Below are 26,534 nucleotides of genomic sequence, written 5' to 3'. Positions count from 1 at the left end.
GGACGGACGGACGGGCGGGCGGGCGGACGGACGGGCGGGCGGGCGGACGCGCGGACGGACGGACGGGCGGGCGGGCGGGCAGGCAGGCAGGCAGGCAGGCAGGCAGGCAGACAGATGAAAAGTGATGAAGGAAATGCAAGGAAATATTAACCAGACTTAGCCAACGCCTCCTAGATAGCCCAAGGCCGGTGCACTTCGCTCCATGACGTCATGCTACCTTGCCCGACTGCCATAGAATCTAATGAGGATGCTTCGGAGTAAGCGGCGGTGATTTTGACGTCACCCCTTTTGTCACGCCGGGATTAATTGGCAACGGAAATTTTTGTCCAAGTAGCATAACATCATAAAGCAAAGTGCACAGACCTTCTATCTAGGAGGTGATGACTGAGCCCGGTTGGCTACCGTAGACTGGGGACAGGGGGATGAAATATAAGAAAAAGGATAGAAGCTCATAGTATGCACATCATCATCATCATCATCATCATCATCAACACCGCCCACTGCAGGGCAAAGGCCTCTCCCACACTTCTCCAACTACCCCGGTCATGTACTAATTGTGGCTATGTTGTCCCTGCAAACTTAATCTCATCCGCCTGCCTAACTTTCTGCCGCCCCCTGCTACGCTTCCCTTTTCTTGGAATCCAGTCCGTAACCCTTAATGACCATCGTTTATCTTCCCTCCTCATTACATGTCCTGCCCATGCCCATTTCTTTTTCTTGAGTTCAACTAAGATGTCATTAACTCGCGTTTGTTCCCTCACCCAATCTGCTCTTTTCTTATCCCTTAACGTTACACCTATCATTCTTCTTTCCATAGCTCGTTGCGTCGTCCTCAATTTGAGTAGAACCCTTTTCGTAAGCCTCCAGGTTTCTGCCCTGTAGGTGAGTACTGGTAAGACACAGCTGTTATATACTTTTCTCTTGAGGGATAATGGCAACCTGCTGTTCATGATCTGAGAATGCCTGCCAAACGCACTCCAGCCCATTCTTATTCTTCTGATTATTTCAGTCTCATGATCCGGATCCGCTGTCACTACTGCCCTAAGTATATGTATTCCCTTACCACTTCAAATACCTCGCTACCTATCGTAAACTGCTGTTCTCTTCCGAGACTGTTAACATTACTTTTGTTTTCTGCGGATTAATTTTTAGACCCACCCTTCTGCTTTGCCTCTCCAGGTCAGTGAGCATGCATGCATTGCAATTGGTCCTCTGAGTTAATAAGCAAGGCGAATCATCAGCGAATCGCAAGTTACTAAGGTATTCTCCATTAACTCTTATACCCAATTCTCCCCAGTCCAGGTCTGTGAATACCTCCTGTAAACACGCTGTGAATAGCATTGGAGAGATCGTATCTCCCTGCCTGACGCCTTTCTTTATTGGGATTTTATTGGGATAGTATGCATATACACATTAGTAACGAAGTGGAGTTCGTCACAAGCAGTCATAGGCTGGCGCACTTTAAGAAACGCAGTAGCGCTTTGGTGGCTCTATGCATCGTTGACGCACGAGGCCACTGTCCCAGGATCTTATGCGAGAAAGGCTTATCATATAATTTCCCTAAAGTTTCCAAAGCTGGAGAAACAAAATGGCCGACGTGCCGTGCTCTCCAATGGAAGTGGTTGTAATGGAGAGGTCGCATGGATCTGTGCAGCAGACGTGATGCGGAGGAGCGGAGAAGTGAGAAAAGGAGGCGCGAGAGAAGAGGCCCGCGCACTCGAACGATGATACAAAAGAGGAAGAACAGTTGTGGCGCCATCTATGGAAAGGCCGTGGAACCGTTTGCCCGAACAGCGCGGCGTGTGCGCCCCCTGAATGTGGAGCGGGGCGAACGCGCATGCTTGCGCGGAGAGCACTTCGCGTCGCCCGCGCCGCCGCTTGACAGCCTGCAAACACAACATGGCCGACGCGTTGATCGCCGGTTGCGGAGCTCCGTGGGGCCGGCGGCGGTGCTAGTGCGCGGCGCGTGCTCGCTGCGTCTTCCGGTAACCGTGGCGACCCGTCATCCGTGGCGCGATCGCGGACACACGGGTCGCCCGTGCGCCGAAGGCCGTGACCCGCGAGGATAATATTGCAACGGCAGCAGCATCACCGTCGTCGCCTCCCCTGGGTGGTGCCGTGCATGCATCCCCTGTTCCAGAATGCCTTCTCGGCGACGATCGAAGTCGACTCTCACATGGGCTGTTTCTCAGCTGCTGCCGCGTCGTCTGAATGGATGCGACCGCCGGTCTTCTTGAGTAGGCCTAGGAGGAGACGGGTGAGTACGTGGCTCGATCGTATACCCAGCTCTGTGGCGATCCCGAAAGCGCGCCGGGAGTTTCGCCCGTGTCCCGCTTTTCTTCCCTTTCCCATCCCGCGCCACCCGCGAAGAGTCAACGTGAAACCGGACCCGTTGAAACTAGGGCGGGAGCAGTAGGACGACGTCTGGAGGCTCGGGAGCATCGATGCAACGGGGCGAAGCGAAACACTTGTTTCGCATCGAATGCGTGCCTCTTCCTTACGCCCCTTATATTTCCTCCCTGTTTTTTTTTTCGAGCTCGCCTGGCAGGATGATCGAATGGTTCTTATTGTTCCACAGTAGCATGCGGATCGTAGGTATTACACAAACGTGCGTCTGCTACGGTGAAGCCAATAACGATGCATGTGCTCTAGGGATCGACACATGGTCTCAGAGACTTGACTTATGAGCCCGCCGACTGGTTACTCTAACTTGCCGGACAGCTCGAGAACGTGTGAATAGTAGAGAAATGTAAGATAAGAAAAAGAACAAAGCCATGTCTAACGAGTAAACTTTGTTAATAAAGGGAGAGTGAGACATCCACCCAAACGTAGCTAAGTGCTACAAAGGAAACCCATCTCACTTTCCCTTTATTAACTACTTCTCTCCACCTTGAGAGTTTCCGCAGAACTGTTACGTCGAGTAAACTTTGTTTTACATTACCATGAACTTGGTGGCCGGGAAGCGAGAACCTGCGTAATTATGTAGAATATCCAGCAGTACTCTGCGGAAAAATTAACTGAGCGAGCATATCAGTTTCATTTAATTCATTTGTTTGCTAAAGCTAGCGCCGCTTCTCATATGCGTACCTGACTCATTGTTCTGCAGGATGGACGAATTCCTACTGACAAACGATAGGTAGCATTCGTAAATAGAAGTATGCTGTTTCGCTGTCTTAAAGAGTACTTTTTCAGTGATTTTACCAATACAGCGCGAAGGCAAAACAACAACAACAACAACAACAACAACAACAACAACAACAACAACAACAACAACAACAAAAAAAAAAAAAACATGACACAGCGCTTGTGGCTTATGTCTACGTGTGTTTTCGTTACGTTGCGCCTTCGTGCTTCATTAATAATATTTTTGAGCAAGCGCTAACTAGCCCAACAAAATGTGGTTGCTCAAGAAGCGCTACCTCTTTTGATAGCGACATCGATAGCGACATCTTACTGGGGCGTTGATAATCTAGAGAACGTATGACACTGCGACCTCCGCGACGCCGAGCCCAGTCATCGGCAAAAGCCACAGCCAAATGAGACCACGTCTGATTTCAATTTCAGAAGATGGGCCAAAGCTGCCAAGTTCTTTCTTTTTTCCCCCTCGAAAATAATTGTCCTCATACGTTTACTCACGGGTGTTCGTTCTACGCAGACGCACTTTCCTCATTTGATTTAGGCTGTTCCCGGTATACCATGGCAGCCTCGTATCCTGATATCCCTCCGCACGACGTGTGCACAAATTGACCAACATAAACTAAATTAGCGCGGCCTAGTCAGTGCGCTTGTTGCGCGCGTCTCCTGAGCCGTCGTCTGCAGCTCGTCGACAAGACCTTGCGGAAACCCCCTCCATTCCGCGTGTCTTCTCTATTATGCATGCGTATTCGCGAGGCAAGAATCTTGATGCTTTTTCCCACCTCTGCGGGGCGCATTCATTCTTGTAGCTCCACCATAGTTGTGTTCAGGGTGTTCGTACCTTGATGTTGCGTACCAAATTACGCCTTCTCGCGATGTCCTTAAGTAGATTATGGGCTCCTTTTGTTTTTCTGTCGCTTTATTTTTTATGGATGCAAGCCATCGCGCCAGCCCCGTGGCCGGAACAGCAAAATAAAGTGTTAACGCTGTAAAAAAGCTTGCGGAATTGCATTTTCTAAAATGTTCAGACTCCAGCTTAGGAACTTCTCGCTACTCCAATGAGGTCGTGGCAAACGCAGTTAGTGTACTAGGCGTAGGAAAATTACAGTGAAACCAGTTATAGCTAACTCGGATACTGGGAACGATGCCCCTAATTGAAGGAGCAGAACTGTATGGTAGTCGCATAATAAGGCGTTCAATGCAGCGACTTAACGTGTCAAGTGTAGCGTTCGCGAAGTTATAATTCATCCGTGCGAGATGAGCGCGCGGGATCGGTAATTTGGTTCATAGCAGTACACGAGAGATTGCTGCCAAGCCGCGCTTTTTGGTTTGCTTTCCTCTTTTTCTTGTACTCTGCTCACATGGAATTTAAAAAAAAATTCTTAAGACTGGACAAAGGTTCTAGGCCCTCTAGTCAAGGGCTCTCACCACTGCCATTATCGCTATTCAGTAGTTAAAGATGCGTTATTGGTGCAAGCGCAAGAACGTGCCAAGGCACTTCAGCTACTCCGTTGCGAGGCACAAGGCTTGCGTTCACTGGGACATATGTTATGCGGCGAATACACCACCTGAATGTCAGAACACCACAGCAAACTCATTTAAACATAGAATAACAAGCTGTTGGATAAGTTGGCTTGACATGATTTTTGCAAAGGGGAGCGCAGTCCACGTCTCCCTTTTCCGCCTCACTTCTACGCTCCCCTTCACAAAACTCAATTAGACATGCAGCAGAGTGCGCGTGGCCCATGGACTTTCTACGTACATCCTGCGCTCGCCCGAATGTCTATTCTTTACAATGGCGGCGGGAAACCAATGTACACACAGTGTTACCGACATTACGTAAAAGGTCTATAACAAAATCCTAAATACAGTACAGAGACAAGAATAAATAACGTAAAAAAAGTAAGGGAAAATATTAGCAAGCATCACACCACACTACACACACGAACACAAGTCACAAGCACACATGCAGAAAGCAGCACCAGAAACATCGTCCAATAGCTGAGGCAGTCACTCATCACACAGGAACGGGGGAAGCGAAGGGGAATCTGCATAGTTTCTTTCATGTGTAAAAACATGAATCATCCACATGTTTTTTTTTTGTTCGACACTAACAGCAGAACTCTACGTAGGCTCGGACTAGACGCGTAATTAAATAACATTTTTATGCGAAGCATACTAGCCGCACAACCACGCTCTTCCTTGCTGCGCCGCGCGCGGCCGCGTAGCTACCATATGACGTCATAACAGCTGCAAAAGCGGAGGCCCAACTCGTGCGCTCGCTTGCGGCCGCGTAGCTCCTCCCGTTAGGGCACTGACGTCACAACAGCTGCAAGCCGGGCTCAACTCTTGCGCTCGCCTGCGGTCGCACAGCCGGTGCTGCGGCCTAACTCCCGTTCCTCCCGCTAGGGCACTGGCGTCATAACAGCTGTATAAAAGAGCGGCGCGCTCTCGTCGAGGCCAGTTGTATAGCGCGATAGATATCGAGTTCACCGGGCTAAACAGTGGTTCAACAACTAAAATAAACGCTAGTATGCATCGCATCCTGGGCTTAACCTTAGCTAAGCCACAGCCATCTTATTTATGAAGGTTAGTGAATGCCACACAGAGCTTTATTTTAAAGTTCATTCTCCACCCTCCTCTTCCCGCCTCATGCCACTATATCCTCCTTTATATTTTTTAAATTTTTGCTAAGGTGGCTGCCATAACACAAACGCTTGCCCAATCTCGCGACTATCGTACATACCCGCTTGCATTCTCTCGCATTTTGCTATTTCTTTCGTTTATTTGTTTGGCCTTCTCGTGCTGTCTGAGCTCGCATGCGAAGGCCTCACCACTAACATCTAAATTATCCCTCAAAACGGTGGTGCCCAGGCTGGCCCATTTATAACGCTCTCTCACCGACTAATTCTACACAGCGTTGTCGAAGCAAAGAATCGTGCTGCAAACGGGTCCTTCTAATGCCCAAACAAAAGTGGTGTCGAGTTTCAAATGGGCAAAAGTACTGCGCATCTTTTCTGTCCATTTCAGAGTACTCGCTCAACGAACGAGTCATTGAATACTCACTGTGCAATTTACAGCACCGCCTGCTTTTTGTTTATAAAAAACAGACGACGGGAGGCATCCGAATTTGAATAGACAGCGCAAGATTACTCATTACAGCACCGGTACGTTCACTCCCTTAATTAACTTAACTGCTTCCTCAATGCTGCACGGCTTATCTGAGAGAACGCTCATGCTGTTTTGTAGTAAAACTGTGCAATGATATGGAAGCTTGGTTAAGCAACAAAAAAAAAGAAAAAAACGACGTTCCGGCTTTCACGGGGACGCCTTGGTTGGCGGTTAATTTTATTTCATCATATGAATCTACTTATTGACCAGATGGAGCGCCGTCCAATGGTCGATTTCACTTTAATGTTTTCGTAAGCTTGGGGTGGCGTAAGGCACGAACAAGTGACGTTGCGTAAATTGTGTGCTGCTATGTTTACACCTAAGCTTCTGTCTTTGTACCTTGGGCCTTTTAAGAACCAAAAGCCCTTGCTTGAGACCTTGCGTGCGAACATAGTTTTTTTCTTATTTAGACTTAGGATTACGCATGCGCGAAGTACTTGACTATTTACTGACGACTTTATAGTGAAGCTAGGGGAAGAGAGGAAGGGATACTATATTTCAGCGGATACCAGACAGTGTGCGCTGCCTGTTCCAATGCTCTTCTCTATCCTTATCAGGTAGATCTGCGTCGCTGCCTTTTTCGTAGTACGTCACTCTTCACGTGGTAATGGCGGACTTGCAAATAGAGATAGCGAACGCACGACTTTTCGTCTACTGTGCTGCCAGATTCGAGCAGACGCAAAAGCAAATGCATCAGCAGAGACTAATGAAGCCGAAGTTCAACCACCTGTGATAACACCGCTAGATTACCAGTGTTAAAGCTCGCTCCTAATACGCGTTCTCAAATACGTCTCGGAGCCAGAGTGTTTTGAGGCTCTGTAGCATTCTGCGACATTGCTCGTTTTTAGCGACACAAAACGCGTAGTGCCGCGCACGTCCGGCATCGCGAGCGGCGTTCACCTCGACCCGAGCCAGGGACATGGCGAGGGTTCCCGCCGCGTGCCCAGTTACAGCGCTGCGCGAGTTAATTGCGCCCCAAGGGCCGTGCTCAGGGACATCTCAGGACGAGTGTTCTGCGCCAACTCGTTGCAACACCGAAACTTGCTCGCCGCTCGCGTGTGTTTTCTATCGAATTTGTTGTCCCGTTTCTCCGTCTGGCGCGTTCGACTCGGAAAGAGAGAGTGAAAGAAAGAGTGGGAGGAACTACGTAGCTTGCGACAGAGACAGGGCCCACCTGATTTAGCAGAAAAAGAAGAAAAGAAACTGCATCCGCGGTGTGCAATTCGGTGACGCCTCTCGAAGGCAGGTCACCGTTAAAATTGCCATCACGACGTTCCTCTTCCCTTTCAGCCTACCCCAGGAGACGAACGTTATTGCTGGCAATGGCGTGAGTGGTCGCAGAGGAGCCGTTGTTACGTGCGCTTACGTCTTCCTGTCGACACGTTCCGTTTGTCTTTGAGGCTATTAGACCAGACGTACTCCAAACAGGCTAGAGCATGCATTCCTTTTCTTTCGCGTAACTTGTGTCTAGATGACTTTCATTTCTAATGAGTGGCTGTCGACATCAGTTCTCAGCGTTTAATTACTTTCTGGTATTCATGCTAAGGAAATGTAGAGAACTTGAAGTATTTCTTTGTTTTATTGCGCTAGGCAATACACGTTCAAATGCGGGGAAGGTGTAGACGCAACACATCATCAGCAGAAATCGAGCCGTCGACCTACGTAAAGTTGAACGTACAATTTGAACTGGATGCAACGTGCGGAGTTCGCAGGTTCTTTTTTCACGGGTAGTGTGCTTATGCTTTTTTAGTTTATATCCTAGCAGTCATCAGTTAAAAAAAATAAAGATGCAGTGAACTCAATTGAATTCAAACACGCCAGAAGGTTTCAATGTGCCGCATGTGACTGTAATGTGCAACTCAATATAAATCTTTTTTTTTCTGTCTGAACAGTGAATAAAAGTAGACATAAGTATGCACACGGTTAATTGGGTATGCAGAATAGTTTTTATGTGCGCTAGAATAGTTGGAAGCTGGCGGCATATGTAACGTATGGGAATGTCAAGGCAATATTTTAGACATATGTGCCTTTTGTTTGAGTTATCCAACCTACTGTAAATTAATTCTCTCAGCTATGTTTGCCCTGCATATGCCGTATCGAATATTAGATTCTAGCAGAGAGAAGATAGACCGATGAAAGGGACACAAAACACAAGCAGCACACGATGCAGTCAGTAATGCATTACCAACAAGTCTACCTATATATCTTATTGGGTATGCCGTGGTATCTTGGTACTGACATGCCATAGAAAGCTGAAGGATTATAGCGAAACATAGATTGTGGACATGCAACGAACCTGCCAACATTTTTACGGGTTGACATGTTTGGATCAACCGAGATATGCGATTAATATAGATTCTTAAAAATAGCGAGTCACTATTGCATTTCGCGCCAACCTAAAATGATACAAACAATTTCCATTCTAAGTCGCATCTAGAGGTTTCAGCGGCCGTTGGTCCATATTGTAATTTATTTCGCTTAACGACCTCTCCCTTGCTCTCGGTCTTTTTTTGCCGCAGATTGTTAGCTCGGCTTTGCCGTTAAAATAGTTCATTAAAGGAGAAGCACGCTTTACAGGTACTAACGAGACACATCTGATGGTTTTTATGCGAAGCATATTACGAGGGCTCAACCCAGCTCCTCAGGCGCGGCGGTGACCATGAAATCACGTGACACCGTGACGTCACGACAGAGGAGAAGTGGCTTTGGCTCAACTCTTGCAAGACGGGCTGGGTGGGAATCGAACCAGGGTCTCCGGAGTGTGGGACGGAGACGCTACCACTGAGCCACGAGTACAACGCTTCAAAGCGGTACAAAAGCGCCTCTAGTGAATGCGGTGTTGCCTTAGAAACGCGCTGTTTCTAAGGCGTGCGTCTCTTGCTCAGGCGCACATTTCGTTGCCGCGCCGAACGCTGCTTTGCTCGACACTCACCGCGTCCAATGCGGGGCGCGTAGTCGCTGCCCTGTAGCCCATTGTCTTACACCCCTTGGCGGGTCGACGGGAACGCTGTCGCGTTCCACTCTTGAAGGCGAAGAAGTAATGCATGAGTTGTTTCTTCGTCTAGCCGAACCAAATGTAGCCAAGCAACAGCAGTTCACCAGGCTAAACAGTGGTTCAACAACTAAAATAAAGGCTAGTATGCTTCGCATCCTGGGCTTAACCTTACCTAAGCCACAGCCATTTTTTGCACTGCTTAGACAACGGGGAACCTAAATAAAGTAACGCAAAAGCCGAAAAAGCACTTTAAATAAGTGTTCAGTAGTGTTTAAGACAAGGTAAAAGTTCGGCGTCAGAACCAAATCACTCCTTTTGCGAATGTTTGTTGGTGCGGCTTTACCGTCACACAAGTTGGTAAAGATGGAGCACGCTTTACAGAATTTAATCTTCACTGGGCGAGCAATAATTGCACTCAGCGTGGCTAACATGAAATAAAATAAAGCAGGAGGGCCACACGTGAATCGCAACAATGAGAAGAGTTCAAGGGACAATTGTTCCCCGAGGATCAAGACGAAGACATCCACTTTATCCTCGTTTATATCGCCTGGCTTTAGCACCGAAACAGTGTGCTTAAGAAGAAGCAAGCTTTACAGGCAAAACGTTTCAAAGACGTACTACGTTGACGTTGTAAAGACAAAATTATACAGTAAGTAAAAAAAAAAGAATAACATATACGCACGAGATGCTGACAAAGTTTAGGTGGTTCTTGACGGTCACTTTCACTTCAAGCAAGCTATCCGTGTTGTGATCGCGTCTTCTGTTTAGTTTGGCTTTGCCGTTATAGGAGGCTATTGAAGGAGAAGCACGCTTTACAGATCGTAAATAATTTTCTTTTGGCAGATGTTGAACTTGTTTATTTATGATAAAAAGGGCAAAAACAAAACAATATAGAACAAGAAAATATCGCAGCTGAGTTAGGCAGATATATGTCGAAAAGAAAAAAAATAGGAACGAAAGTATTTGGGGATATTTGGCTAAAGTTTAGCCGTTGCACATAATAGACCCAAACAGCTGTCAATATCGCTTAACCGCAACCTAGAGAGCAACGCTAAATCTGTTTACACTGGCGAAGTACGCCATCAAGATTATGTTTTATTTACTTGGTAAAAAAATGAGTATTACTGAAAAAAAATATGACGAGTTTATTTCGCGCCGGAACGTCGACGCGGAAATTTAGCAAGGCAATTTCACCAACGAGTGCTCCGACATAGCGACGTTACATAGCTTCGCGTGACGTCACATAATGTTGACAATGTTTTCTCTGGTCTAGTTAAATGCTTACCGGTAAAGGAACTCTACATTGTATCCTCAAGGTAATAAAAACTGAACCTAGCATGTTTTGAAAACACTTCTTGCAGCAAAACGACTGAAATGCGAAAAATAACTTGGAAATCTGCGACGTCACCTTGATTTTTTTGCTTTGGTTTTAGCACAAGATTCGAAAAAGGGAAGCCTGACCTCCATTATTAACGCTAGCAAGTAACCTTTTCTGCTCTAAGTGCCTGAAAGCACAGTTTTTACCTTTTTCCTCTTTTTTCGTTTATTTCCGCCTCCTCTCGCACTGTGTGGAGTAACAAACTGGGTGCAACTTGGTTTAGCTTTCTGCCCTTTCTCTTCTTTCTCTCTCTTGAAAGAAGATGTACCTAATTTGAAATGATTTAATGACACTTTAAACCATTCCTTCAAGTGCTTTAATTTGGTCCCTGAAAAATATTGTCGTCACAGTGGCACTAGAACAAATCTCCAAAGAAAATAAATTGCATAAATAAATGAACATTTTCGTACAACAAGAAAATAAAAGGAAAAAGAAAGAGAGGCCACGAAAGCGCGCGATGTTCCAGAAAAGCAACGTCGCCAAGGAAACGGGATCTTGGGCTCTTACAAGATGTAGTTTTAATAATAAAGCAGTTGGGAGTTCGGTAAAGCTGATTTGCCCCATCGCCAAGTTTTACTTAAACGAGCCGCGATCTCGTTCCATCCACTCCTAGTCGAGATTTCTGTTTCTGATGCCTATCTTTATTGGTTGTTCGATGGCTTGAAGAATTTTTCCCTTATTCTGAGTTGTGTAGATAGTAATTACGTTTTAAATATTTTGTGTCTCCAAGAATGCAGCCGCGAGCTTGGTGTAACCTATCTGAGGTTACGCCTATGCCTCAATCATCCCCCCTCTCCCCCCTCTCCCCCCTCTCCCCCCCTTCCCCCGGGAATGTGACCAAGACCATCGTTTGTGGCGCATCCATACTATATCAGACATGATTACTTGACACCCCACCGTCGTCCATTTTCTCGCGTATTTGTTGTTCAATTTCTTTTCTTTATCTTCGCTTACTTATTTTACTTGGTATTGTCTCTTTAATGTGAGCACAAATAGTGTCGCGCTTCTTGTCTTGTCCCGAGAGTCATTGATTGCAGAAAGGTTCGCAGGAAATCGCTCTTGATTCGACTCTCCTTCTTCCTACTTAATAAATACACGCATCCCGAATTGGTACCCGATATGCAAGCTCTACTTTTCGTGCAAACATTATTTATCCTTATTCCGGTTAAAGCATTCTTTTTGTCCTATAACGTGAGCCACAGAGAAACACGAGAACATAAATTTTGGTTGTTGTGGGCGCTGTGTCAATCGCTTGATTAAAGCGAAGTGATTTACATTGCGCTGCTTCGCAATACCAATGTTTACTATGAGATGTAAAAACGCTCTTTATTAGATGAAATATCCCAACGCTGGTGTTTTATATGAAACACGCAAAAGCAGCTAAACGTAGAAAACTAGGCGTGGAGACGCTCCATCCGTCGGATGTTTTGAGAGTTTTATTATTTATTCCTACAATACCGCCTTGAAAGACGAAGAAGAAGAAGAAGAAGAAGAAGAAGAAGAAGAAGAAGAAGAAGAAGAAGAAGAAGAAGAAGGAGAAGAAGAAGAAGAAGAAGAAGAAGAAGGAGAAGAAGAAGAAGAAGAAGAAGAAGAAGAAGAAGAAGAAGAAGAAGGAGAAGAAGAAGAAGAAGAAGAAGAAGAAGAAGAAGAAGAAGAGGAAGAAGGAGGAGGAGGAGGAGGAGGATGAGGAGGAGGAGGAGGAGGAGAAGTAGTAGTAGTAGAAGAAGAAGAAGAAGAAGAAGAAGAAGAAGAAGAAGAAGAAGAAGAAGAAGAATAACAACAACAACAACAATTTGCCGCGAGCATACAAGATAAGGGTTAGGCAGTTTGGGTTTACTGGAACTTTCTAATGACGGCTATGCATCCAACCAATGATGGCGCTGCGTTAGCGTGTGACGTGCACATTCACGTTTAAGCGGCAGCGAGCTTTCGACGCGAGCATGGCTTGCGGTCCCCTCTGCGACGAACGTTCGACATCATAGAACGAAGAACAGTTCTTCCGCTACTGCCACTCCGCTCTTTGCATCGCCAGGTGGCAACTTGCGAAATTACTTTTTTTTTTCGTTGTGATGAAGAAATAAATCAGCAGTGCACGCAAATGCCAGTAACTGCACCACGCCGCCAGAAGCAGTGTCAAGTGCTTGTCGACGCTAGGGTTTCGTAAGGGTCTCAGTATTCTAGTGTTCTTTTTTTTTTCTCTCAGTGGGTAATAGAAGAGATTTTTCAACACAGATGTCGTCTTTCTCAGCTTTTCACTTGTCGCAAAAAGTAATGAAAAAATCAGTGTAGTTTATTTCGCGCAATTTCTCTGCAACCTCGCCTTCGTCCAGCTATTTCTTCACCAATCTTCTTTGCTTTTCACTAACATTTTTTCCGGCATGCTCCTTTTCCATTCTTCCTGCTGTTGTCATTCTCGCTGGCCCTGACACTGCCTTCGCGATTTCGTTCAGCACTTGCACTATCTGCGTTGCTACGTAAAGTCTGGCGTGCCTCGAGCCGGCAAAAAAATAAAGCAAATCAAGCCTGGCTGCACGAGCAGCCAAGTTCGAGCCAAGCCAAGCGACGATAGAAAAAAAAATGCTTAAATTACGAACTGGTCTTTGCTACCATTTTTTTTTACGTTCTACCAGCGTTAAAACCTGTCAACCATGTCAGCGTCCTGCTCGCGCCGTGCGGGCCTAGTTTTGTGTCTGGAGCATAAAAGGTTTCGAGAGGCACCGGAAGCGAGCAAGTGTCATGCAAAAACGAGCTAAGATGCAATGACGAAAGAGATAGACAAGGAAAAAGAAAGAACCAATATAGAGGCATAATAAAAGTACGATGTAAGGTAAAGAGAGAAATAGGAAGAATGGAAAAGAAAGGAGAAAGGGCAGGGCTTTACCCGAGCCGTCTGCACGACCCTTCAGCGACGCGTTTTGCGCCGACGTTGCGTCGGTGCTTTTAGCTCGTCTCGGAAAGCGGCGCACGCACTTTTGATTTTATACCCAGCCAGAGCGTCCCACTCATTTCAGTCTCAGAGTAGCTCTTTCTTTCTTTCTTTCTTTCTTTCTTTCTTTCTTTCTTTCTTTCTTTCTTTCTTTCTTTCTTTCTTTCTTTTTCTTTCTTTCACGGCGAGAGCTCGATGAAGGGCATCGTGCAGTGTTTAGGGTGGTGGGAGTTTGCGTAGCGTAAAGGAGATTGCAGCGACCTAAACCTTTAAGACGTACGCGAGTACTGTTACTACTACTACTAGCACTAATACGACAACACCCACTAGTAATCACAAATACAAGTTACGTTCGATATCATTACAAAGTTACAACACGCATTTTGCTTACACACGCAGCCGTGTTGCTGCAGCACTGCCGATGGCCATTCCGCATGATTTCCCCGCCTCTACACTCCTTGTCGTTTTTTTTTAAGCGGCAGATTCCTTTCCACATCATCGTCTTTCCGTGGTCGTTGGCTGGTAATGGGGTTTCTAATCTAAAGCCAGCTGATAGACCGATACATGTGGCCAGGGTGAGAGCGTTGGCCTGAGTGTTTTTCTCCGAGTAGGCGATGGAACAGCCTAGATTCCGATGAATCAGCTTATGTCTGTACGTCCCAACGTTACTAGACTAGCTTCTCTAATAACGTTGGTACGTCCATTACATATGTGCCACTGACCGGCATTGTTAATAAAACAAGAGACGGGAATAAAACAAGAGACGGTGCCCAGGTATCACAATCGCAGCAAATATCCAGCCTTCGAGCGCACAATGATTTTATTAAAGCGGAGCTTTCGTTGCCTTCCTCCCCGGGGTTTGTTTGGTGTGTCCGCTCGGTTGGGTTCTCGCCGAGTAACGTGCGCCGATCCACGTTTACTAGTTTACCGGACCAGTTTACCAGTTTAATAGTAAATTGGGCCAATCCCGGAAATAGTGTAGCCAACACTTGGCCGGCCCTGGTGGCTGTGTAACTTGCGGTCGCGTTGGTCACGTGGGTCGTGTGATACGGGCTCCGCGTTCGCCTACGTGGGAGGGCGCGAGTAAGGCTGAGAATATTAGAACCCGTGTTGCTATGCTTCGCCCATGGGCCGAAAGCGCGATAACTTTTTCTTTTGCTTGAGGTTCTTTTTTGATTGCTTTGTTATCGGGCTTGCTCTCTTTGCATCAGGGCTCACATATGCTCGTTTGTTAGAGCGCGTGCACACTCCATCGATTTCCTTTCCCTTAATTTATTTCCTTTCCCCCAGTTTAGGGTAACAAACCGTGTGCAATCGTGAATAATCTGCCCGTCTTTCACTATCGATTTATATCTCTCGGTCTCTGTATTCTTTCGCTTTTCACACTTATTTCCAGTTCTTAAGTGCATCATGAACGTTGATTGACGGGATTGATCGAGGGCGGGGAAAGAGATAAGGAGAAGGAAGGGAGGTTAACCAGCGTCACAGCAGCGACACAGGGCTACCAGTGACGCCGGAGCAGAGGGCGCTTAACCAATTTCGACAACCTTGGGGTCCTCAATGCGCCCCCGCGAGCGTTCATGCATAGAGCACATATATCAAAATCCGCCGCCCGCGGCCGATTTTCGAGCCCGCGACCCTATAGTGTTGAGCAATAGAACGCCATAGTCCATGGGCAGCCACGCAGGGTAAATGCAGCACGTGCAAAAGCAGTCGGCGCTGCTCTCGGGTACATTGGGCAGTACATTGAAACGCTTGATTGATCGAGGATTTCTGGTTAATATACCTGCCTTCTCTCTTTCTTTCCTCCTCCTCCTTGAATGATTGATGGACCGACCTAATGATTGTTCTTAACTGCTTCGAGGCCTCTGCACACATGCACAGAACTACTGCTGGGAGCGTGCGGCGGACGTAGCAGCTGTAGCTGATGCAGAGATGCCGAACGCGAAGACGAGGGTTCTCCTCATGCCCCCCTCCCTCCCCCCCCCCCATCTCTCTCTGTTCGGGTCTCTAGAAAGAAGGAAAGATTGAAGCTTCTGCTTTTATTGCATGAAGATGAATGAGAGCATTGCTTGTTCAAAAACCCCGCTCCGCTATGAAGGAAAAAAGAAAAGCAGAGAAGACAATATGAAAATAACGCTGAATAGGACCCATACTAATTCACAAGTCACCAAAGGAAGCGCGCTATCATTTATATTTATTGCGCTACTGCGCACGTAACCAGAGATGTTAATGGTGCATTGTTTCGAGTACACAAGACCAGCAATGGGCCGTCCAGCAGGCTCGCACAGCGGCCGCCATGTACTCCCTGTAGGTCCCTGCGTCGGAGACGCCCACTGCGCGCTGACGTGCGTCCTGCAAGACCTTGTTTAAGGTTTAGCCAATCCAACTGGCAAATGTTCGCAGTACATATATACGCCAGCGAGTGACAAGAACTGTAGTCCGTAGTGCCCACACATTTTTTACGCCAAATGTGTGTTGGATGTAGTGATAGTGGTTTTGGCGTTAATCACACCTTCTAGGGTGAACCTGGTCGACAGAGCAGGAATCGCGTTGCGGTGTCGTGGAGCAGTTGCGATTACGCGCCACTGGCCTGTAAAGCTCTCGACTCAGATGGTATACGTACAGCGGTGCATGCAATCCCGACGAGGTTACAAAGCCAGGATCTTCATACCACGCTCAGGCACGAAAAAAAAACAACTTTTAAAACAAAAATAAGCGTCTGCAATTCAGGTTTCTGTAACCCTGAATGGAACAGGCGCGATGCGAAATATAAACCCTCACATTGCGGGCCTCTCACGCTGTCGCGGGCAAACGCCACTGTCTCTGACTAAGGCTTTGTACGGCCTCGCGTTCTCTCGTCCTCTTTTCTGGCGCGGGAACAACAATGGCTATGACAGCAGCTGCTAGCAGGAGGCATGCTCGAGCCCGCCAAAAAAAGAAAAAAAAAAGAATAAGCAAGAAACAGGACCATACGAAGGAATGGCGACGACGGACACAGAGGAACGCCGGCGCAACAACTTTGACACCGGGGACGGTATTGCACGCGCCGGACACGAAGGGAACCGAGCGCGTGCGATTGGTAGCGGCAAGAGGAGAGAAGGTGCGGGATATGAGTTGGGAAAGGGGAGCACAGGAACGCGCTGTAGCGCCAGCAGGTTATTGAGGCGGCAGGACGTTGTAAAAAAAAAAAAAAGTAGTTTATTTAACGGCGGAAGATCGGCATTTGTTTCGTGAGAAAGTGTGCGCGAGAGGAGAGAGAAAGTAGAGGCGCACGTTGTCGGGGATTGAGCACTTTCGTGGGAGCGCCGAGTGTGTGTAACTGCATGAGCTTTGCTTTACTTGGGTTTGTTCTATTTCTGTTTTTTGTTTATCGTGTCTGAACAGATTCCTCGTGAGGTGTCGTGGCTCGAGTGCTCTTTTGCGCTTGTGTACGCCCTTCCCTTAGCCCCCTTCTCCATACACACAGAGACAAACCTCGTTCTTTTGTGCACAAAGAATGCTTTGTTGGTGAGTTCGGTATTATTTATCGTTTCGCAACTCTTTACGGCAGTACTCCCAGAAATACCCCTGCTCTCCTACGCGTTTTGGCGCTTTATACGACGCTAAGCTGTCGACCAAACATTTTGCGGCCGCTCTCTCTACAACGTTGCATACCTTCCCCCGAGCTCTTGTACGCTGTATCGCCTCTGCTACACGGTTGGCGCTGTCGTCCCTTTTTTCACCACATTCGTTCTTGCTTATTTCTTTTCGTCGAGGGCCATTCAAACCTTTCCTTTTGTATTCGTTGCGCGCTTGCGAACGTGTAGCCAGCATTGGCGTAGCTCTTTCAGGCGGGTCCTACAGAGCCGGCTGGCAAAGGATGCCGCGCAGCCGAGCGTATACGGATGTTTGCCGATAGACGCGCCGTGTAAGTTTCCCTAATCTTTCTCTTCCTATGGCGGGAGACGCGAAAGAGGGAAAGAAGGTAAAATAGTAATAAGAAGAAAAAAAAAGGGAGGAATAATGAAACCGCAAGAACCGTAAGTGGAAAGAAGAAAATGCGGAAATGGCAGCCGTGCCAAAAAAAAGGAAAAAGAAAAAAAAGAAAAGAAAGGAGAGGTCGAATCTAAAAAAGTAACAAAGAGAAAATCAACAAACATCCGTACAGAGAGGTCCGAGCGAAATGGACACGACACGGCGGTGGTCGGTCAAGAACCTGGAGATCTAGACGAATGTCACGGTCATTTAATGCGCACGCGCGCGCGCGTCTCTCGCCTCCTTCTTTTCCGAGAGAGCGAATGCGCGTGCCTCATCCTTTTCTTGCACGCCGTTCCGTCCCGGATCCCGCCGTTTCCTGTCGGGGTCCCGTGCTCTCGCGCGAAAGAAAAATCGCGCCTAATAAACAAGAATGAGAAACGTTATTCGTACCGTACATATTTCTTCCTTCCCGTGCCTCTTCCTCTTTCCTTTTCATCTCTCTCTCTATCTCTCTCTCTCAAGTTCGAGACAGGGTTGGAAACGACGGAGAAGAAAAGACGGGGCGAATACTGGGAGATAGCGAAAAGGAGAGAGAGAGGGCAGGAGGGGGGGGGGGGGAGAAAAGACGCTTCCAAACAGGCGCGTGTGCCGAAGAGAGTCACAAACAACTCCCCGCTTAGAGATTTTTTTTTTCCCAGCTGGGCTCGGTTTCGGCTCAGCGCGTCTCCGCACGGCGGTTCTCCTCTCGGCTGCGCCATCGTTGTCCCTCCTCGTGAGTCGAAGCCTTTCTTTCACTTGGTGTTTATCTCTCTCTCTCTTTTCTTTCTTTCGTCGATTCATCTTTGTCCGTTTTCCCTCGCTATGCTCCGGCCTGGCCCACTTTCAAATTCTTCTTCCGGAGAGACAGCGCGACATCTTTTCGAGCGGGCGTCGAAGGAGGATGAGGGCTTTGGAAGAAAGAACAACCGACACCCCGACAGTTCTTCTTTGCCACACGACTCCCGCGCCTCGACCCTTTCGCGAAATTCGCATTTCTCGAGAAAAAGGGGGCAAAAAAAAAGAAAGAAAGAAAGCGACGCGCGCGGGGAGTGCGTTGCCGACGCAAGCTGCTTTATTCGGTCCCGCGCCACTTTGCGTTCCATTAAAAGAAAAGAGAGGAGGAGCGGGCGGACCGTCCGCCTGCTGACTTGTGCTAAATAAGGAACGGCGCTGGGTGCGAAAATCTAGCCGTATTTTGCCCGTTAGTGCCGTGCAGTGAAGTAGACGGTATAGGGGTGGGGTCGGCGTATCGGCGGCACTAATTCGCGTAGCCGATGACACGTGATTACGGTTTGTACTTGTCCAGTGTCTTTGCTCTTGCACCGTGGGCCACGTGCTTAGTCAGAGCGTGCGTTTAACGAATCGCAGGTCGCTCATGCAAAAAAAAAATATCCACGCACACAAGCACAGAGTAACGCAAGAAAAAGTAAGTAGAAAAACAGAAAAAACAAACGAGACCTGTGTTCTACACATATATTAACAGAAATACCGGAGCAGTCGCGTTAACACGCGCATACACATTGAAAAACACTTAGTCACGCGCATATAGAATGAACACGAGAAAAAAATTGGCTGCAGCTTAGCTCTGCTAACCCTAGATATGCAAAGCGAATGGTTGGTTCAGCCTGGTTAAGTCTTAGTTTCACTTGGTTAACATTTGATTTAGCTGTAATTATTATACTTAGGTATACAATCATCGTAAAGTCAGGTATGATCGCTGTGCCTAGGTCGGTGGCTAGATGTGACTGTGATTAGCCTTAAATAGACACGCATCGTTCGACGGTGCAACCCTTGTTGTGCCACAGGGAAAGCGCAAGTGCAAAGAGACATGCAAAGAGACGCCGCGAACATGCGCAGCGTCGGAGCACAAGCGGACAGGGCGCGAACGTGGTCGCTAAGTTGATCTCGACGGTGCGACGTCTGTTGTATTCCGGACTCTCTCCAGTGAAGCAGCTTGCCGTACGATATCCGCGGGGTGGTCAGACGCCGCTTCGCGACGACGGCTCAAAGCCTCCCGCTCCCACGCAACGCTCAAAGACGGCCCTGCCTCGCTCTTATCCATGGCCAAGCTCGCAGGGGAGCGCGGCGCTCCTCTTATCCAGGCGCTCGGCGAGTCACGTGGTCAAGCGGTAACCCAGCTGTGGAGAGCGCATGCGCCAAGCCGGCGGCGGCGGCGGAGCTCGGCGCGGCAAGTCACGTGATGCGCTGCCAAGGCTACGGCGCAGCTGAGGTCAAATGAAGGCGAAACTCGGCTCGACGCGGTTAGTAAAGCTTTCGGTTTAAAACGTGTGCCCGTTTGGAGAAATATATCGCGCAAAAAATTCCATCTCCTTAGGTGACATCTGCACGGCCGAATGCGATATACATTCAAACAGTTGACGCACTGGTGTGTTCTGGCCGCTCTTTTGTAGAATCGTAATTCGAAGGAACATTTTGTAGCCGGAGACTGTAGAACTCTTGCTCCGATTCTATTAGATTCTTACCATTCGTCTTGACTAGTGCACAATCCCGGCGACCGTACAGGCATGCCTTTGTGCGTGTCAGTAACGAAGAAAAAAAATATGAAAAGGAAAACAAAATAGTTTTTATAGAGTACAACCCTTCGAACTACTTTCTCACTGTTCAAACCACAGGACCAAGCGTTCTTATTTTTCTCTGTCAGGTAAGATAACGTTGATGTCTGCATCTACCTTCTGTTTGTCCTTCCTTCAATGTAAATATGCGCTGCCTCGCCCAGAAATTCAGTTCAGCGACGTAAGCCGCTTTGTTGTTTACTATCTGCGTCGCGAGTTCAGTTTCCGTTTGTTTGTTCGTTCGTAGGATTATATATGATAGTTCGTTTAAGTACTTGCTTTCGTTATAGTGGCCACCACTAGAGGGGGTATTTTGGAAACATTGTTCGAAACTCTGAGCAGGGCCCACTATAGTGCACACATAAAGAGAATAAGAGGAAGAACGAAAGCAATACTGCATCACAAGTGAAGCAACAACGATGCAAACTACAGACAGGAGAACGCAAAATAAAAAGAAAACGAAAACAAATTAAGGCGTTTGACGCCCCAAATGATATCTCGTGCTATGAGAAACACACGCAGCTGGGTTCTGGGTGAAACGCGATCACCTGAAGTTATTTCCCGCTTCAAAGCACGGCCAACGAGCGCTTTTGTACTCTGGCTACCATCGGTACGCGAGCTGAAGTCGAACTCGCGTCCTCCTGCTCAGCAGCAGAACAACCTGGGTGCATAAAGCAGTAATAATAGCTGTTTGAAGCCAGAAGAATGAAGTTTTGCAAATATATATGTTTGGCAAATAGGTAGGTCGGAGGTTCGTGTACCCACTAGTAGGTGACGGCATGCGTACAGAAGTTTGTTTATTCACAGAAATTAACATATTCAAGCAGAGATGGTGGTGCGGGTGTTTTGGGACACGAAATGGAAGGAACGGAATGGAGCAGAAAATGACCCCGGGCACCTAGCCAAAGAATGTCATGCATTAAAATATTAATTAAAAATAAAATCTTACGCAGAATGTCGCCGACACGCTTTCAACGTCAGAATGGATCGAAGTTCAGAATACGATATTTGTGGGTGCGAGCTACGATTGCGCAGCTTCTCTGTGAATGTTCACCCTTCAATTCACAAAGAATTGAATAAGGTTGCAAGTCGGTATATAACTTACACACTGGTACCATTTTCGGGTGTAAAGGTGCGAGTCATAGCCGACGTGAGCCCGACGTGTAGCTTTCAAGGCACTGGCGTGTTTTTTTAAAGCCACCAGAAGACTGTCAGCGTTGTTAGGCGCCTTTATTGTGTTTGTTGTGAAGAGATCGTTTTCATGTATTCTCTTCTCTCGTCATCTTTTCTGCTCTTCCCTTCCTGCAGTGCAGAGTAGCCCACCGGACGGTTACTCCGGTTAAGCAATCTGCCTGCTAATCATATCTTACTTTTATTGCGATAGCAAATATACGGACACTCCAGGCGCATTTCTACCGCCGCCGTGAGGTACCGTATAAAGTCCAAGAGCGACAAAACCGTCGCCTCGCACAGTATGTTGTATGTGCGAGTGAAAGCATGCGAGGGTGAGTCGGGGAATGCGATTCATTCTCGCGTGCGCGAGCGACGAATGCGGTCCGCAAGCCTGCCCTGTTTAGCGCGCGAGGCTTCGGGGGAAGGGGAGAGAGAAGGGGGGGGGGGGCGTTCTACTTCCGACGGCCCGGGTGGTTGCGCGCGCTCAGCCAGGCCGCTGTATCTTGAAAACCATCTGCGGCGGGGACAGAATCCGCCCTGCGCTGTGTTTTCGCGGCGTACTTCGCGTTGGTTCGAGTGACTGCACGAAGGTCAATTCGCTCGCTGTTGCTGCCGCGTTTCCTCGCTGCAGCGTTTTACAGCGAGTTTCCGCGGTCGTCGAGTGAGATGTGTTCATGTTGGCTTGTGCGCACGTGACACCATACTTATTAATTTAGTTAGCATGCCTAGGTTTACAAGTTTATACGGCTGATAAAACTAATATCCTTACTTCGTATAGCCGTCGACTAATTTGCTATCGCAATCGATGCGTCGCCTTTTAGGCGAAACTGCGACTTTCTTTCTCACTTATTTGTAGAATGAAGGTAGCGAACACGAAAGAAATATTGTTACGACGATATTACCGGCAGGAGTTACACATTACTGCGCAAATATCGCTTAACTACGATACGAAACACTTCGCTAAAGCAGCAAAAAGCAACTGTAGGTTTCCACAGGGCTGCACAGCATTATTCGGAAGGAGCAAACTTTTTTTCCTACGCTCATGTTTCTCTTACGAAGCAGCTCCCAAGCGCTTGCGTTAGTGTTCTCGCGGATGTGTGCTGCGTGCCGTTATCTTACGTTTCCAATGGTGCAATGCTGTAGTTGCGTTTTGGTTCTCTAACCCAGCACTGATATTTCTGCTCAACTATCTCGCTCGTGTTCTTGTGCGCCGAGAGAAGTTACGTAAATAGCCGAGTGGCTCTTTTGTTTCTCGACCTTTTGTGTCTATCGCATTGCCTTATCTTCTTTCTCGGGCTATTACGTTCTCTTTGTTTGTGTCCCTCCTCACTCCCTCGTTCTCGACGCTCATTCCTACATCCCCATCTGGCCGCGCTTTTTTCTCTCCGGATGGCTCATTTGCGTAGCCGGTCGTAGGCTTCTGTGTTCTTGATAAACAGCAGACGTACCACTGGCGTGCGATTTGTCAGACCGTCTCTCCCATAATTGCAACATGGGAAAAGCAACCCAGCTCGGGCCGTTATTCACCGTATAGCTATGAGATATGACCGCGGTTCTGGTTTTGTCCGTAAAAGGAGTGAACGAAAAAAATGCGTGTGCCTTTAACTATTCTAGTAGTTCATTATCTGGATATAACTGATAGTTCTTGTACCGTAGGTCTGAAAAAAATAGGGTGAAGGGGCCGGGGGCGGGCACTAGAAGGCAACGGTGAACAAATGTACACCATTGAAATTTATTTCGAGAATTTTATTTTCGATCATTTTGAGCAAGACACCTAACTACTATAGCGAAGAAAACGCAAATATTTCATTTTACAGAATTTCTTACAGCGCAGCGCTACGCTGGCATGTAGATGTGGCCTCAAGGACATGTCTATTTCTTTTGTTGTGTAGGTCGTGCAATCGCTAAAAAAAAGAAACGTTACGAAAACTTGATAGTGTGATTCTCTGGTTCTTCTGGGAGGCAATATGGCCCTTCTTCGTTGATAAGCAATTAACTAGTCAGCGGCTGAACTAAATCCGAAGCCCTTTACCAAATCCTCTCTTATAAACTATAACCCGTACATTGCTCTTTAAGCAATCAACTTTCATCAATTAATCAAGCTCGGTTCCTTCTTCAACATCAAATTCCAAAGTGCCGCGTTTTAGAAGCCTTGCTGATATACTGAGACAGCGCTTCGTTTTACTTGTTTTACAATTTATATTTGGTCGCGTCGGATTTTTGTTCACGCTATAAAAACATAAATGAAGGGCAATGCAAAAAATGTTTATTCTGGTGCCTTAGGTATCACAATTTTTCTTATTTTGTTTTGCGGAATATTTAAAGCCGCGATCAACGTTGGCGGTAGTTGGGGGTCTGATTATGAGTGTTGGTGTTGCTGCAGTGGCTTCGATCACGGACGGGATTGGCTGATTTTCCGCTAGCTTGGTTAGGCGCTTGAGGCAGGCTGATGTTGCATCACCGCTGCATTACGTATATAATCTTGAAAAGTTGGGTTCTCGAAAGTTTAAAGCATGATTTACGGATAACGGCACTTCAATGAAGTTCATGGTGCAAGTGTGTTGAATTTTAAAGAGCTTAATTACTTTTTGTTTACTTTCGCAAAACTATACTTCTCTGCAGGGCATACGGCTAGTCACCCTTCCCTAGATAATGGTCTCGTTTGCGCGGGGTTTGCTACTGCAAGAAAAAGACGAAAAGTAGTTACGTAGACGTTACATAGTGCAGCGAACACCAAATCCTAATGCTGCGCATGTAATTCCTGTTATAGTTCCCATTCATTAGATGAACTCGAAGTGGCCACCTAACAGTTCAGTGTGACGCAAGTAGTTTTCTGTCAAGGACCGAAAAAGAAAACAATAAGGAGTCGGCCGGTCAACATCACACAGAGATTCGCAGTCATCCGGTTGCGCTACTTCTTCCTGATGGCCAGCCGTGTTCCTAGATGGGCCAATGTAGTTTTCTAACTTCAGCAAAAAAAGAAAGCTGACCGTTTACCTCGCCGACCGCCGTCTTAGCGGCGTCAGAAAAAACAAACCCTCCGGGTGAATTCAATTATCCTACGTGTAAGTTCTCCAGATCCTGAAAGATATAGGCCTCGAAACAAGCGTACTCAAAGTCACTATTAGGGCATGATTGGGTTAAGACCGCACCCCGACGTGCGTCCCGTCGAAGCAAATAAAGCTCGACACCAACTAACGAGAAGGTCGAAGCTAAGAAACAACCACTTTTCCGTCTAGTCCTCAATAAAAAGAAAGACATAAAAACGCACTGCAATCATAAGAAACAAAGCAGAATTGAAGGAAGGGAGGCTGCAAACGCAGAATTGGTTAAAGTTAACGAAGCAAAAAAAAAAAAAGAAAGAAAAAAAAGGAGATTGACTAAAACGGTGCAGTATTGTGAGAGCTGGAGTGGGCATGAGGCAATCGGGAACAATGCCTATAGCGCTCACTGCGTCGGCATTGTGAGGACTGCGCGTGATTGGTTGACGCTCGCACACTGGCTGGCCAATCGCGATAGCCGATGACGGTCAAGGCGACTGTCATTGAAGATGCGTCCTTATTGAGCACGTGGATTTGGGAGCCTGGCGCCAAATTCGCTAAGCCTCTTTTTCGTGAGTACTCTGTGACGTTGGCCGGTCGCTTTCTCAAATGATATGTTCAACATCAAGGTTAGCCGGAATTTGTTCTTAACGATAATTATATCGTAAGTGCTTTTTGTAATACGGACCCTAGCTTCCGACTGGTCGACTTTCGTGCTGTTCTTGTACTGTTTGCAGTATTATGTCGTCTTTCCAATATGCCCGGCTAACACCTATTTTGCCAATCGTCCTTGAATTTTAAATTTGTTTTCAGCGCGAACAAGGCTCCCGTTTGTGGAAGCAAAACATAACCTTTCTGACAAAGTTTGCCCTCGTCGGCGCTAACTCTTTATTTAATGTGATCTTTCCCGAAGATAGCATATCGTTAGGTCTTCGATTGTATCAGGAAGGGTTAAATATGGGACTGCGACAAACAGTTCTCCTGCAAATATATACAATAACATAAAATAAAATACAAATAATTAGGAAAAACAGGAATAAATAAAAGATTGTTGCAAAAGCTTTTGCTTAAGGAACCTGCCACCAATGTTAGCATATGTGAGAATGCTGCACCAACGGTTAGCATCTCACATTTGCGTAGCACCTTGGACATAAGTTAAATGCTGACTAAACTATATGTGGTGGCATCCTTAAGCCAAAATAACAGAACTTTTTATTCGTAAGTGTTTTTTTTTGCCTTTGGCAGGCTGTATTCGCTAATAATATGTCCCGCGTCACGTGGGTAAAATTTGCTCTTGGGAACAATTGAAGCGTAAAAGCATCCTTTTCTTTTTGGTGAATATGTGCCCAGAAGAGTAACTCAGAGTGCTTTGCACATAAACCGGTAGTGGATAGTCAGTGCGGGGGCGAAATTATCTTCATGTAAAGGGCAAGCTTAGATGATCCTGCACAGTATTCTTTGCGGGCGCAGTACTACACTAGGAGATCGCGAAGCCGTAAGAGGATGTAGTGTACGTGCGAGGCCCGATAGCTCATGGTGGCGTCGTTGGCGGTGCAGTTTAGTGAAGACGAGGTTAAGGGCTGCTTCCCGGCATCGATCTCTCAACCGAGGGAAACCCGCGCCTGCCAAGGCAGGCTCTGCTTGCCACAGCCGAAAACGGCGAAGCTCCCCCCCCCCCCCCCCTCTCTCTTTCTATCTCGGTCGAGAATTGATCTCGTTGGACGTACACTGTTGGTCTCGCAGATCGCGTTGCTTCGCTCGCTTGTGCCGTTCGGTTTGGCTCCAGTCCTTTTACTTTGTCTCTGCACCGTAAACGTTGTTCCGCGAAAAGCGTGCAGCGTCGCGGAACGCTAGGGATTATGAAATTACGTCTAGGTATTATTGTACTCTCTGTAGAAGCGTGCTACGCCGGGCTAAGTAATTCGACGTGGCTCGTGGCGTGAAACAGCGTACCGTACACGTTGACGTAGCGTGGTAAAATCAGCCCGCGAAATGTCGCGCATACTTTGTTCTTTCGCTGGGCGACCTTCCCGCTTAGCTTTTGTCATGCGACACGTTCCCGCGTGCTTATCGGGCGCTGAGCTCTCGCTTTCACGGGTCGATTGATAACGCCTTTTTTTTTTTGCTGTCGTTGCAATAAAGC

The 26,534-nt window shown here is 47.2% G+C and overlaps 1 protein-coding gene across 1 annotated transcript in view; it reads left to right on the top strand.

Annotated features, from left to right (window-relative positions):
- The first annotated feature begins 1,946 nt into the window (after positions 1 to 1,946).
- LOC135906229 (cubilin-like) overlaps positions 1,947 to 26,534 on the top strand; it is a 255,316-nt gene continuing 230,728 nt past the window's right edge. The window contains exon 1 of the mRNA XM_065437518.2: positions 1,947 to 2,257. The gene's annotated coding sequence lies outside the window, so the exon portion shown is untranslated. The remainder of the gene's footprint in view (positions 2,258 to 26,534) is intronic.

The sequence above is a fragment of the Dermacentor albipictus genome, chromosome 5 (assembly GCF_038994185.2).
Source record: "Dermacentor albipictus isolate Rhodes 1998 colony chromosome 5, USDA_Dalb.pri_finalv2, whole genome shotgun sequence".
NCBI classification, from domain to species: Eukaryota; Metazoa; Arthropoda; class Arachnida; order Ixodida; family Ixodidae; genus Dermacentor; species Dermacentor albipictus.
The sequence above is the reverse complement of the archived record's forward strand: the minus strand, read 5'-3'. Positions and strand labels throughout refer to the sequence as shown.